Source organism: Equus caballus, chromosome 19 (assembly GCF_041296265.1).
Source record: "Equus caballus isolate H_3958 breed thoroughbred chromosome 19, TB-T2T, whole genome shotgun sequence".
Taxonomy (NCBI): Eukaryota; Metazoa; Chordata; class Mammalia; order Perissodactyla; family Equidae; genus Equus; species Equus caballus.
Window position 1 is genome coordinate 36523188 of NC_091702.1, and position 12787 is coordinate 36535974.

The 12787-nt window shown below is 40.5% G+C and overlaps 1 protein-coding gene and 1 non-coding gene across 17 annotated transcripts in view; both read left to right on the plus strand.

Moving 5' to 3' along the window:
• Positions 1-12787, plus strand: part of LPP (LIM domain containing preferred translocation partner in lipoma) — a 637546-nt gene that overhangs the window by 467213 nt on the left and 157546 nt on the right. The window lies entirely within an intron of this gene.
• MIR28 (microRNA mir-28) lies at positions 3552-3637 on the plus strand. Its single transcript, NR_032968.1, has one exon. It is a non-coding gene; the product is annotated as a microRNA mir-28 (primary transcript).

The following is a 12787-nucleotide window of genomic DNA, read 5'->3' on the forward strand; positions in this document are numbered from 1 at the left end:
AGTAGGCTCTGGTGTATGTGCTCTTAACCACTATGCTATGTTCTGAGGGGCAAGAGGACGAAAAAATTGCTTTGGACTCAGTGGATGAAGAAACGAGGCATCTGAACCAGGATTTGAAGACTAATAGTACTGACCCTACAGAGGACGTCTAGGAATGTCTGGCTCTTGGCATTCATAGCAGTGGACATAATGTGAGCAGTGGGCTTGCCGTGGAAAATGGCCTCTGTGGTTGTGTTGAGAGAATAGTAAATGGACTGGTCTGCAATGGGGACTATAGCTAAGTAGAAGATAAGATTGAAAACAAAGCTTAGTGCCAGAATATGAGGGGCTTTGAAAGTCAAACAGGTAGCCCATTCACCTCATTTAATTTGTCTAAGTGGTACCTATAAGTGGCACTAGACAATTACAGGTCTGATACCAACATGGCAAGAAGAGCGTGCCTTGTGTTCGCAGCAGCTCTCTGCATCAGGTCCGGAAGTTAACTGCTAAAACCTGCTGTCCTGAGAGAGAACACCCTCTGATGTATAAACTCAATTAAGCAAGCTGCACCATTTTCCTAAGAAGTACTCCTGACTCTATGGGTGAAGGAAACTTCCCACATTCACCCATTTGCTTTAGTGCAACCTTGTGTCCCATTAGATCCAAAGAATTCTGAGTTGTATACATTTTTTTGCTCCCTTGGTCAACCTTCTCTGCTCTTCTCAAAGGAAATAATTTCTGGCTTATCCCTTCCTAGATAGGGATAAATCTCCACTGAGAAGAGGATAGCCAGAAATAAAGAGCCCACTGAAGGGGGCGCCCTTTAGTAGGACACAGTGCTGACGAAAGCATCTTTGCACTCCCTGGTGTCAGTTCTAACCACTCACACACAGCTGTAGCTCCTCTTCCTTTCTTCATGGAACTTGCTTGATCAACCAGCAAGATAAGCCCGCTGCCTGGGAGCTGCACAGCTCACATTTTCAGATGCCATTTGAATCTTTTGGAAAAACATTTGATATCACGCACAGCCTGTGTTGAGTTTAGCTGCCAACTCTATCACCTATGCTTAAAAAATTTCTCAATTTGCAAACTACTTTTCCTCTAAAGATTTTTAAAGTCTCTTGCCTCCACCACCCCTTTTTTCCCTACTTAGTTTGGCTTTTATTTAGCCCAATGTCAGGGGTATTATCAGGCACATAAACCGGTCCAAAGGATGACTTCTTACTCTTGGAGTCAAATGTTCACATCCTGAGAACTTCATTTTCCCTCCATCTTTGTGAAGACAGTGATGCAGTCAGGGTATCACCATGGCCTAATGTGTAGGATTACAGGCTTTGGGATCAGGCAGCCTGGGCCAGAGTGTGTCCTGCACACTCACTGAACTTCAGTTTCCTCATCTGTGTAATGGGTATATTAACTGTACTTACCTCAAAGGGATTTTTGGATTACTGAGGGCAGTAATCTATGTGAAATACTTAGCCTGGTGCCCTGCACATAATAATTGGCCAATAAGTGTAGCCATTATTTTTATTGATAACAGCATGAAGCTTTGAGGATGAACCATGCCAGTCAAAATGCATGACTCTTCCCCTGGATGATTTTATTCTGTGTAGCCACAGGCTTATACCAAAGGCAGTGATGATAAGGGGAAGGTACAGAAAGTTCTAGGGTCCTTTAAACTAGGGTGAGTGGCTCCAACTTGTCCCCACAGCCTCTCTTGCAACTCTTACTCTGATAGCTGTCTCCCTCTTCTCGCTGTCTCTGGGGAGAAATGGAATGGGCATGATGGAGGCAGGTTAGATGGACGACTCCCCAGAGAAATGCCAGACTGTAAAAAAGATCGAGAAGTTAAAATAGTGTATGACTTCCAATGTTTAAACTAGCACTTGTTCTTGTCCCCATTTGCTCATCAGAATTATCTGAGGAGTGTTCTAACCACATCAGTTCCTGAGCTTCACTCCCAGAGATACTGGTTTAATTGTTCTTGGGTGGGGAGTGGGAGGGAGGGCATTATTATTTTTTAAGCTCCCCAAGTGATTCTGATGGGCAGCAGGGATTAAAACCCATAAATGAGATAGAGGATGGGCAAGGTGCGGGAGGAAATGGAAATGCTCTGACGGCAACCATGAGAAGAATCGAGGTAAAACAAACTCACCAGTGTTCATCTAGCTGAAGCCTTGCTTCTGCTCTATCTCTTATCTCAGTGTGGCATTTGCAGGCGGTACGGAAGAAAAGGAGGGGGGCCTCAACATCAAGGAGGTGAAGGCTGCTTCTAATCTTCAAATAGATATTAGGCGGGGGCTTTAAGACGTTAGCTTGGGGAACAGCAAAGGCACCTGGTGTATGCGTGCTGAGGTGAAATCTGTGTACTGATATGAGAGCTGCAATGTCAGGTTCTCTGAAAGGACAGAGATTTTCTTAGCTTTGCTTGCTGTCAAAATAATAAAGGAATTCTGTGGCTTTCTTATGAGTCTGTAGATTTATATGCTTGGTTACAGCTTTTCTCTTTTCTCCATGCTTTCTCATTTCCAGTTTCCAAATTATGAGAGATCATCTAGTTCAGTTCCAGCTGCATCATTTTACAGATGAGAAAACTGAGCGATACCTGACATGTCACAGTATGATAGAGGCAGATCTCCTGCCTCCTGTGTAGTACACCATACTCTACTCAATACTGAGTTCAAGGTGGAAGGACTAACTTTGGAGTGTCTCCGGTTTTCATCCTGACTTTCTGATTTCTTGACCTGAATATTTCTATCCCATCCTGGCTAACCAGGTGTCTTATTTTCAAAGTTTCTCCTTTTTGAAAACATAGTTCTTACCTTAACTGCCCCAGACACCACTGCAGAAGAACCATGACCTTGCTGAGAGCCGCTGCATGCCAAACAAGACTTCATTTTCCCTAAGTACTTAGGAGAAGCAAAACAATAATGTGTATGATGGGCTTTTGGCCTGTACCCATATCCTTTAGGAGAAGATAGAATTTGGCACAGTTTATATTCTGATTTAAAGAAAAATGTTTTGTTCTGATGTCATTTGTATAATTAATAGTAAAAAAGGATTGAATTTTTCCTATGCAATGTCATCTAGCCTTTGAGATTTTAGAGTTAGATGGCCCAAATCAATGGTCTTGTCTTCTGTGAAGCTTCCTAATGGATAAATTAAACTTTGGTGGTCACAAGGCATTATTATATCCATGGCTCATTTATAGCTTAGATCTATCGCTTCTCATATTTGTTTGTTCATTCAGTGAACATTTGTTGAATACCCCCCCGTATGCCAAGGTGGTTGGAAGATATGGAGGTGGTGCACAGGAGATGTGGAAGGGAATGAATCGAGGAAGTTGTGGCTATGAAGACAAGACTGTAAAGAACTTTTTAAGGTAATTCTCAGAGAATAACAAAGAGCAGCCAGCAGAAGTTTGTGAGCATAGAGGAGTAATATAATTAGATTTGTATTTTAAGAGGGAAAACATCTGATTATGGTTTACCCATTCAGCAAACACTGATTGAGGACCCTCTGCATGGCAGACACCATGCTTGGCTCTGAAGATACAAGAAAGAATAAAAAATGGTCCTTGCCCTCAAGGAGCTCACAGTCTATTGAGTTGCCTTTCTGACTTTCCCACTAGATTGTGAGCTCCTGGAGGGCAGGCACTTTTGTTCAACTGAAAAAAAATTGCAAGTTTCAGAGTTCAACCTGGATTACAATCCCAGCTCTATTGTTTTGACCATATTCACCTCAAGTTAACTGATCTGTACATCAGGGCTAATAGAGGATTAGTCATTGAGGATGTAGAAAGATTAAATGAGAGAAGGATAGGTTGCACTTGACACAGCAGGAGCTCTGTCGAGCTATTTCTTTCCATATCACAGTGCCTGGCACATGGTAGACATTCAGTGTACTTCTGCTGCCTGGCTGGTTGGAGAGCCTGTGTACTCTAGTGCCTCCGCGTTGAGAGGATTTCACCCTGGGGTCTGTAGCTAGCAGACTCCTTCTCAGCTCAGTCAGTGGTCAAATGGCTTACTCCAGGCTATGAACTATAGGCTGGACCAATGTTGGGTTCTGGATGCTCAGTTCCTGAATCCCAGGCATGCATCTTGCAAAAGTCAGAACCAAAGTCAAAAGAAAATGACGAAATTTCCTCTCTGGCCAAAATGCTATTATTTCACCAAGGGCAACAAATATTTTTGGCAAGAGAAGTTGATTTACTTGTGCTTGTGTAATCAATTGCATTTGCAAGTGACAGAGTCCTTCCCACAGTGGCTTAAAGAGGAGGTGTTTGCTGTCCCTGGCCTTTGTTGGACATTTTATTGTTTGCAGAGTGTTTTCACAATTCATGATCTCACTCACTCCTAATAAAGTCTCTCTGAGCCCACATGGTAGGAATTTGTACCCTTCACTCTATTCATTCAATCCCTGGGGAGTTTGAGACCCACAGAAGTAAAGTGACTTGCCCAGAGTCTTATAGCTCCTTGTGCTGGCTGTTTGTAAGAGTTTTTGCTGTTATCTGAGAAACTGTCAGAAAGACATTCGTCCTTTTTGTCTGGTTGGCACATGATGGCATATCAGGAGATCTGAGCTCATTTTTTGGCTCAGTGGATAAGCTTAGGAAATTCAGAATGGAATTCCTAAGACTGATATGCTTCTGTGACCTATGAAATCACTGTGTCTCTTCCCCTGACTAATCGCAAAGTGAACCTTCTCCAGCATAAGCCATGTCTTCTGTTCAAGATATTGTCAGTATTTAATTTGACAAACTCTAAAAGATTATATAATGCTTCCAAGGGTTGTCATCTTCAAACCTACCTTGTAAAGTGTAGGGAGAACCCACCTGGTCCAGAATAGGCAAGTGAAGTCTAGAGAGATGATATGACATATGCTAGGGCATGTGACTAGGATCTGGCAAATTTACGGCTTAAATCCTAGTCCTCCAGCTTCTGAATCTGGTGTTTGTTAGAGTGCGTGACATCCAGTCTCAATCTGACCTCTTTGCTATTTGCTGTGTGTTACGCTTTCCCTTTGGAAGTGAGAGCTTGGTAAACCTAACCTATAAGCTTCGAAGTTTGCTATAGTGATGCTATTGTAAAATACCCTTTGAAGTGAAAAATAATGCATTGCTTCAAAGCGACTGCTCCACTTGTTTAAAGAGAAGTTTTCATTTATTTCCCAATTTTACCTCTAATTTTTCTAATGTCCCAAAAAAATGTTTCAAGTTCCTTTAATCTACAAGTTGGAAGTGAGAGGTTGGCCTAATTTTTATGTTCCCTTCAAACACAAGCAATAACACATTTTAAAGGATGATAAATAGCAGTGAGAAATATAGATGGGTTCTATAAATACTCACCAAAAGTCCCTGTAGTCAGAACCAGGTAGAATAAAAGAATAGTCAAGGCATTCTTCTCTCCTTCCATATCATTCTCCCTCTTCTAGAGGTAGTCTGGTGGTGAAGAACACAAACGCTAGAGCCATACAGACCTAGATTTGAGTCCTGGCTCTTCCTGTACTACCTGCAAGACTTCAGGCAACCTATTTAACTTTCCTGGGCCTCTGCTTCCTCATTTGGAGAAGGAGGTTTAAAGATATTACTTGTAATTTGTAGAATATTCATTTAGTACAACGCCAGCACGTTTTTAGTTGTTAATTATCGTTACCTCTTACCACTGCTTTCATCTTCACCTAAAACCCTCTCTTTTACTTTTTAGGATACTCTATCCATGTCTTTTTTCCATAGAGAGGAAATAGCATCAGCTATGTTGAATGTCAATTTAAGTGACTGTGTCATGGAGTATTTTGCATTTCTAATTTTATCCTTACCTTTATAATCAAAGTGCTGACTAATGCAGTATCCGCCACTGTGTGCCTGCTCAGTAAATACGATTTGGATTAATGAATTTTAATTTTTAGTTATGAAAGCAACATAATATAGCCAAAAATTTATAAAGTAGAGAAGAGAAAACCAATACCCACACTGTGACAGTTATAATACCACATATGGTATAGCAGTTAAGGCCATGGACTGTAGTTCTCTTTGGATTCTAGCTGCAATTCTTTGAGCATTCTGCTTACAACTCCAGGCTTCAATTTCTTCATCATTGAGTGAGGGCAGTAAGGGTAACTACCTAAGCAGGAGGTTGGGAGGATGAGGTGCATTTGAGACATTTAAAATAGGGCCTGGCTTGATAAATTTTAGCTATGATGATGATGAGGTTGATGATGATGAGGATGATGATGAGGAGGAGGAGTTGTGTGTCCCCTTTATTCATGTTCCTGTTCACAAATTACTTGAATGATGTGATTTTTTTCTCCCTTTATTTGTCGCAAGAAATGTGCACTAGGAGATTAAAGGTTATACCCATTTGAGGGAACCAGGCTCGGAGGGAGTAAGTGATTGTCTAGATAGCACTCAGCAAGTCTATGGTCAAGAGGGACCTAAAACTCCTCACAACCAGGCTACTCTGTCCTTATTTTCTATAGACGTTTCTTAGTTGGAAAAAGAAATTCTTGACTCCTAGTTACTATCTGAGATTATAGCTTAAGTTACAGAGACAGTAAAGTACGTTGAGTTGTTTCATTCTGGCTTTTAGGATAATGCTGGCTTTGTGTGATAGTGCTTCATATCCACTGGACCGTAGATGCCTCAGGAGCAATGGAGAAGACTCCTGGAAACTTACAGCCATGCTTTTATGTAAAAACAGCGCATAACTCCATGGAACCTGCAGAATTAAACAAAGAAACAGAAACAGCTTCCATCATGATATTCACCCCCTATGTATCAGTATAGCCCTTGCAGCAAAATCCCAGGGCTCCCGTGTTTCTCCATCCTGGCCTTCCTTTAAGCATTGAGTTGTTAGCATCAGATGCCATCACAGCCACTTTGTTGCTCATTTTCTTCAGCATCGCATTAAAGCAATCATTTTTTAAGATCAGCAGCAAAAAGCATACATTGCAATGTGCAGCGTTTGTCTGAGTCTGGAACAGCTGACTTGCTGTGCTGGGGTCCTGCTGATCTGCAGACATCTTCCCCCATCCAGCTTCATATATGGGCTGACTGTACCAGCAGACAGTTCCATCACTTTCACTAAAATATTACTGATGTCTTCATGCACAGCACAGACAATGAAACAAACAAAAAGGAACACAGAGGGACATCAGAGCTGGAGGTCAGTTACGTGTGTTTTTACCTGAAATGAAAGGTGGTAACTTGTCAACTTGGCTGTCTGATGCATACCTCTTGGGATCTTCACCTGGAATGTCATTCTTCTGTAGCTCTGGATCTCCAAATTCTATCTTCATCCAAAACCTGATTAAAGTGCCACCTTCTCTTGTGTCTTTTCATCTCCCCACCTTGAGCCATCTCCTCTTTCTCTGTGTCCTGATAGCAATGATTAAAACATTTTACTTTGGATATTTTATTTTTGGATATTTTACTTTGGAATATTTCCAAACATCTAATATTTCCTACTGTATCTCCTAGAGGGCAGGACCCATTTTTCAATTCTTTCTTTAGCACTAGCATTTACTATACACTCAGCAAATGTACATTGAGTAAACATATTATTTATAATCATCTCCTCAGGTATGTTTAGTTTTTGTGTTTTTAGACACTTGGCTAGGTTGCATCTCAGACATGAAACAACGAGGTCCTTAACATGCTAAATGTACTGTGGCATCTAATAACCTGTTCTTCACCAAAAGACTTTCTTTATTTTCAAGAAGCATTGGAGGCTGAGTCTATGACATTAAGCATTGTCATGAGGGTTGAGGCACTGCTGAAAGACCTGGATTGGTCACTGTGTTACATTTCTTAATTAGAAAAAGAGTAAAATCAGTCATAACTTGCTTCCTACCTATTACCCGGGATAGTTAGAATGAGAGCGATGGTGAAGTGTGTAGAGCATTTGATGATATTCACAGTGGTGTTATAATAATAGCCCTTTGTATGTTTATGGCACTTAATTATATGAAACCCATTTCATTCTGATTAGAATGACACTCTGGACCTTGTTCTTCTGGATCCTAATTTTTAGTCACTAGAACTTGGGAGGCAGTTCCTAGAATCAGTGTGGTTGGGTACAAACCCTAACTCCTTCTCATACCAGCTCTGTGACTTTGAGCAAGTTATTTAGCTTCCCTGTGCCTGGTTCCTCATCTTTAAAGGGAGGCAGCAAAAGTACTTATGTCACTGGATTCTTTCAAAGGTTAAAGGAGATAATACACATACAGAGTTTTGACTCCATAAATGTTATTATTGTAATCCCAACACATTGTATAAGGCCCTAGATCAAGAAAATGCTCAGCGTGTAACAGGAGTATTTCTTTGTGAAAGGCATGTGATTAGGAAAGAGTGGTTAAGACAAAAGGAGAGAGGAAAGATTGAGGCCAGCTTGATCAGGACTCTCGACTCACCTGTCACAACAAGAAGCTCACAGGGTCTGCATAAACTGAGGAGAAACGTCCTATGTTAAGTCGAGGAAAAGGAGACTTGCATAGGTATGGCACCAGCACAGCCTGACAGAATCCTCTGGGGACCACATCTGTTTGTGCCAGCTGTTGTCAGTCTGTGCAGGCTCGCCGAGAATAACAGCATTGATTTTCACTTTGCAGCAACTTCCATCTCGGGATCTCAGAATGCTGCATAAATGTAGATGAAGGCTCTCAAAATTTTTGCCAAGAACGAGAATACTTTATAGGGCATCAAGAACGCATCGCTGTTCTGAATGAATCTTTCGTGGTGGAAAGAGAACTAACTAGTTTCAAATCAGGCGTGCTCTCCTGATTTGAGCCTTCTTCTTGAGTCTAGCACTCATTTTCTAGGTGACCTTGAACAACTCACTTCCCTCCTTGACTCTTAGTGTTCTTGTTATAAATGAAGGGATTCATCCACCTCTCAATGATCTCCAGCGTGTCTTCTGTTTCTGAAATTTGCAGAGTGCAGAGGATCTAGTGGGACATCCAAAATGGACTACTGCTTGGCACGTTTGGAAAGGCCCAAGTTCTTGTAGAAGAGAATATTTTCATAGCATTTTATTCATGGTTAGGCCATAGCCCAGCAGAAAAAAATTATTACTTTGGTTACTAGGAAATGGCATTATCATAATTTTTCATAAGAAAGAGTAAGAGTGTCTTTTACATGGTTTTCCCTTTGCCCACCTCTACGTATAGTGCTGTTTATCATTTCCTTTTACTGTTTTAAGATTTAGCATCAACCCACCAGCTTGTATCAGAGGTTGATAAAGGAAGCAGTCTTCTGAAGAGCCAGTCTACTTCTCTTGCTGAATCGTGAGTGAAGACATCAAAAACAGCCATGTCTCTCCATGATCTCTTGTACTCAGTCCATCTACATCAAAATTACCTGAATGTTTGTTATTTTCTGGTTACCATCTTTCTACATAAAAGAGATATTATACCATAAAATGTAGTATTTGTCCCTAAGAAATCTTCCTTTAATAGTTCAGGACTTTGTAATATATGATTAAATTCCCCTAAACACAAGCAGATAGGTCATAAAATCCTACCGAAAAAATGCAGAGGGGTTGAGAGGTTGGGGCAGTTGGTATGTGAGTTAAGTGCGCTCTTTCTGGAGTTGACGACTGGATTCAAATCCTGTTTCCAGTTACTGTCAAGGTGGTCTCAGTGCCTCAGCTTTCTCATTTGTAAAATCAGAGTAGTAAATATCTGATGGGATTGCTGTAGTGAGAAAATGAGCTAGTGTAAAATATTTTGAACGTCGGCCCCTGCTAAATACTCAGTATACCCTAGTTATTTTCAATCTCGTAAATTACAAATCAATAAATATATAAAAACTTACATATTTCTACCTTTCAGAGTTTATGGAAAGAGCTATTCCTTCAATAGAATTACTATTATCTGAATCATGGTTGATGGTCAGTTAGAAATCTTGAATGCTACTGGTCTTCAGATTCAGCGTCAGAGCATGATCTTTTTTCCCCTCTGCTGCAGTGCTGATGAATGACACTGAGTCATTCATAGTCCCTCATCCACCTTCCTGCCACACTTGAAAGACATCCATAGCTCAGACTTGACAGACTGTTTGTGAGCATTTAATACAAGTCATGAGCCCTATTAAATATTAGCACATGCCATGTATCATCTCAGGTATTACTCACAGAGTCCCTGAAATGGAGGCATTCCTTCTACCCTGCCTACCCCCCAACTCCATATATAGATGAAGAAGCTAATGCTAAGAGAAATTTTAAAAAACTTGTGAAATGTTACCCAAAATAAGTAGTATAACTTAGTGTTTGAACCAGAGTTTTGTGCTTCCGAAGCCCACACTTTCTCCATTACACCACAATCAGTGTTTCTGAAAGTAAAAGGGGCCACATTGGTCTCCAACCTCTGGTATAATTAGCACCATGCTTTAATCAGTGAGGTTGACTGTCTTGATTAACCTTTATGATAGATCATGTAAGTTTCATATTTCTAAATGAATATATAGAGGCAGCTGTAAATTAGTGGAAAAACACTGTGCTTGGATCAGAAGACTCATGGTTAACTCCTGGCTCTGCCACTTACTATGGGTGTGATTTTAGCTAAGTCAACTTAACGTTGTCACTTAACAAACCACTAACTTGGTTTATTTCTTTATACAAAAAACACACACTGGAAAGTATTAAATGATATCTAGCGTGTGTGAATCTAGCAGTGAGGATCCTTATTGCCTGTGAAGGAGCACAGAAAAGTGAAGAGTTTTCTCTCCTTCCTTCAAGTCCTATTCGAGCCCCTCATCTCTTTGGCTTGTTGTTGGTATGCTCCAGTCCACTGTAACCTCTCTCACCTCTGAATCCATATCGTCCGTTGATATGTTCACATGCTATCTATACAGCATAGCTTATCTTTAAGCATGTTTTTAAGGATAATAATAATTTCTTAATCAGTACAGCCAGTAAATGGTTTACATGAACCATCTCATTTAACTCACAAGGTAAATCCTATTGACCCCATTTTATGGTTTAGGCAGCAAATATTTAGTAAAATGAAGCATCTTGCCCTGGGTCACACAATTGGTAAGGAGTGGATGTGGGATTTGAACCTACACAGATAACCCCTAGAGCCTGCGCTCATAGGTGTCTAAGCCATGCTCATCCATCTGTCCATGTTTGACTTCGTTCTATTTCTCGCTCACATGCCTTGATTTCCTGACTGGATTATAAATTCCTCGAACAGGATGTTATCACACTTATTTTGATGACTGCCTTCATGCCTAATTACTAGTATTTGTGGCACATTTAATGTAGATTACGCCAGAGGCTACAGTTTTCCATACTTCTCGAATATCCTGGAAGCAGAGAATTTTGACTTCTTCCTCTTCTTTGTCTCTGGTCAGGAGCGAATCTCCCCACCATGTTGAACTACAGTGATTTGATTTTCACAGGTCAAGCAAAAGACCTTTTCTCTGTTATTCTCACTGAGACACTTTGCCTGCCTCCCCAGTGAGGCCCAGAAATCCACAGTGATCAGTGTGTCTGTCAGAGGCTGGACTTGTTTGCCGCGGGTGGCATTGTCACTGAACAAAACACATGCCCTTTCTTTGCATCTGAAGTGCCTTGGATCGCTGAGCAAGGACCTGTCTGACTCAAATGAAAACCACCTTGTGTTAGGTGAAATATGAGGAGTTAACTATTTGTTGGCTAGTGTGCATTTCCCACGAAAAACTCAAAAACAGAAATTTACCTCAGCCATGGAAAGTGATGTGCCAAGCGTCATATTTGCATATTAAAACCGAAAACTGATTTGCATGTTATTTCAGTGTCTTGTGTCACGTTCAGGCATCTGTCGAGCCCACTAGATAGAAACAGCTTGTACAGTAGGAAAGTGTTTCTGTGCATATCAGACTGAAAATCTAGGTGCCTTTATTTTTTTCAACAAATTGTCCCCACTTTAGGTTCTTCATTCTCTCCTGGCTTCATACCTGAAAATACCAAAGAGAAGACTGAAATCCCCTGTTTTATAAAGTATATTATTATTTCCTAAGGGCTATCCATTTTTTACCATATTTATTTAGATAATTTAAAACTCATAAAAAATTTAAATTACTCATAATCCCACCATCGTAACATGAGCTATTAACATTTTGGTATGTTTCTTCTTAGTATCTGGTTTTCTATACCTACATAGACACACACATTGGCACTCTTGCATATATATTTTTATACATTTATAATAATCAGATGCACTATTTTAATATCCTCCCTCTTTTTAGCATGATAATGGCAAGAATTATGAGACAATCTAAGTATCTAACAATAAGGAATTGGTAAAACCCCATTTTGAACACAGTGAGTTAGAACCATGGTCAGAGCTGGAGCCCTGGCAAGAGAAACTCTCTGTCTGTTTAATAGAGCTTTATTAAAAGTGTAGCCTCTGGTTGAGGATAGCTTTCCTATGGGACAATGTGTAGAAAGCAGTGCATTGTAAAACCTTTCTTCCCAATGTTGGAGCAACTAGCCTTTTCATTGCACCAGGCAACCAAAGAAAGATGAAACTTCTTCTCAGAGGTCACTGCTGGGCACTAGTGGGGCACAGCAAAGACCAAGACCTGGTTTAGTTTAAAAACACAACTTTGAGCAACAGTTCACTCCATTCATCGAACTTTTGTATCTTGAGTCTTGTTGAGGTGAAACTTACCAATGGAAATAATGTCTTGTAATTATCTTGGTTTGGTTATGTCAGATCCCTTCTGCATAACAGGCATAAAGGCTAACGATTAGGGGGGAAGCACATGTAGATTTTGGCTATAGTATTGTGGAAACAGCTTCTTTTAGTCTCATTTAGGAACAAGGTA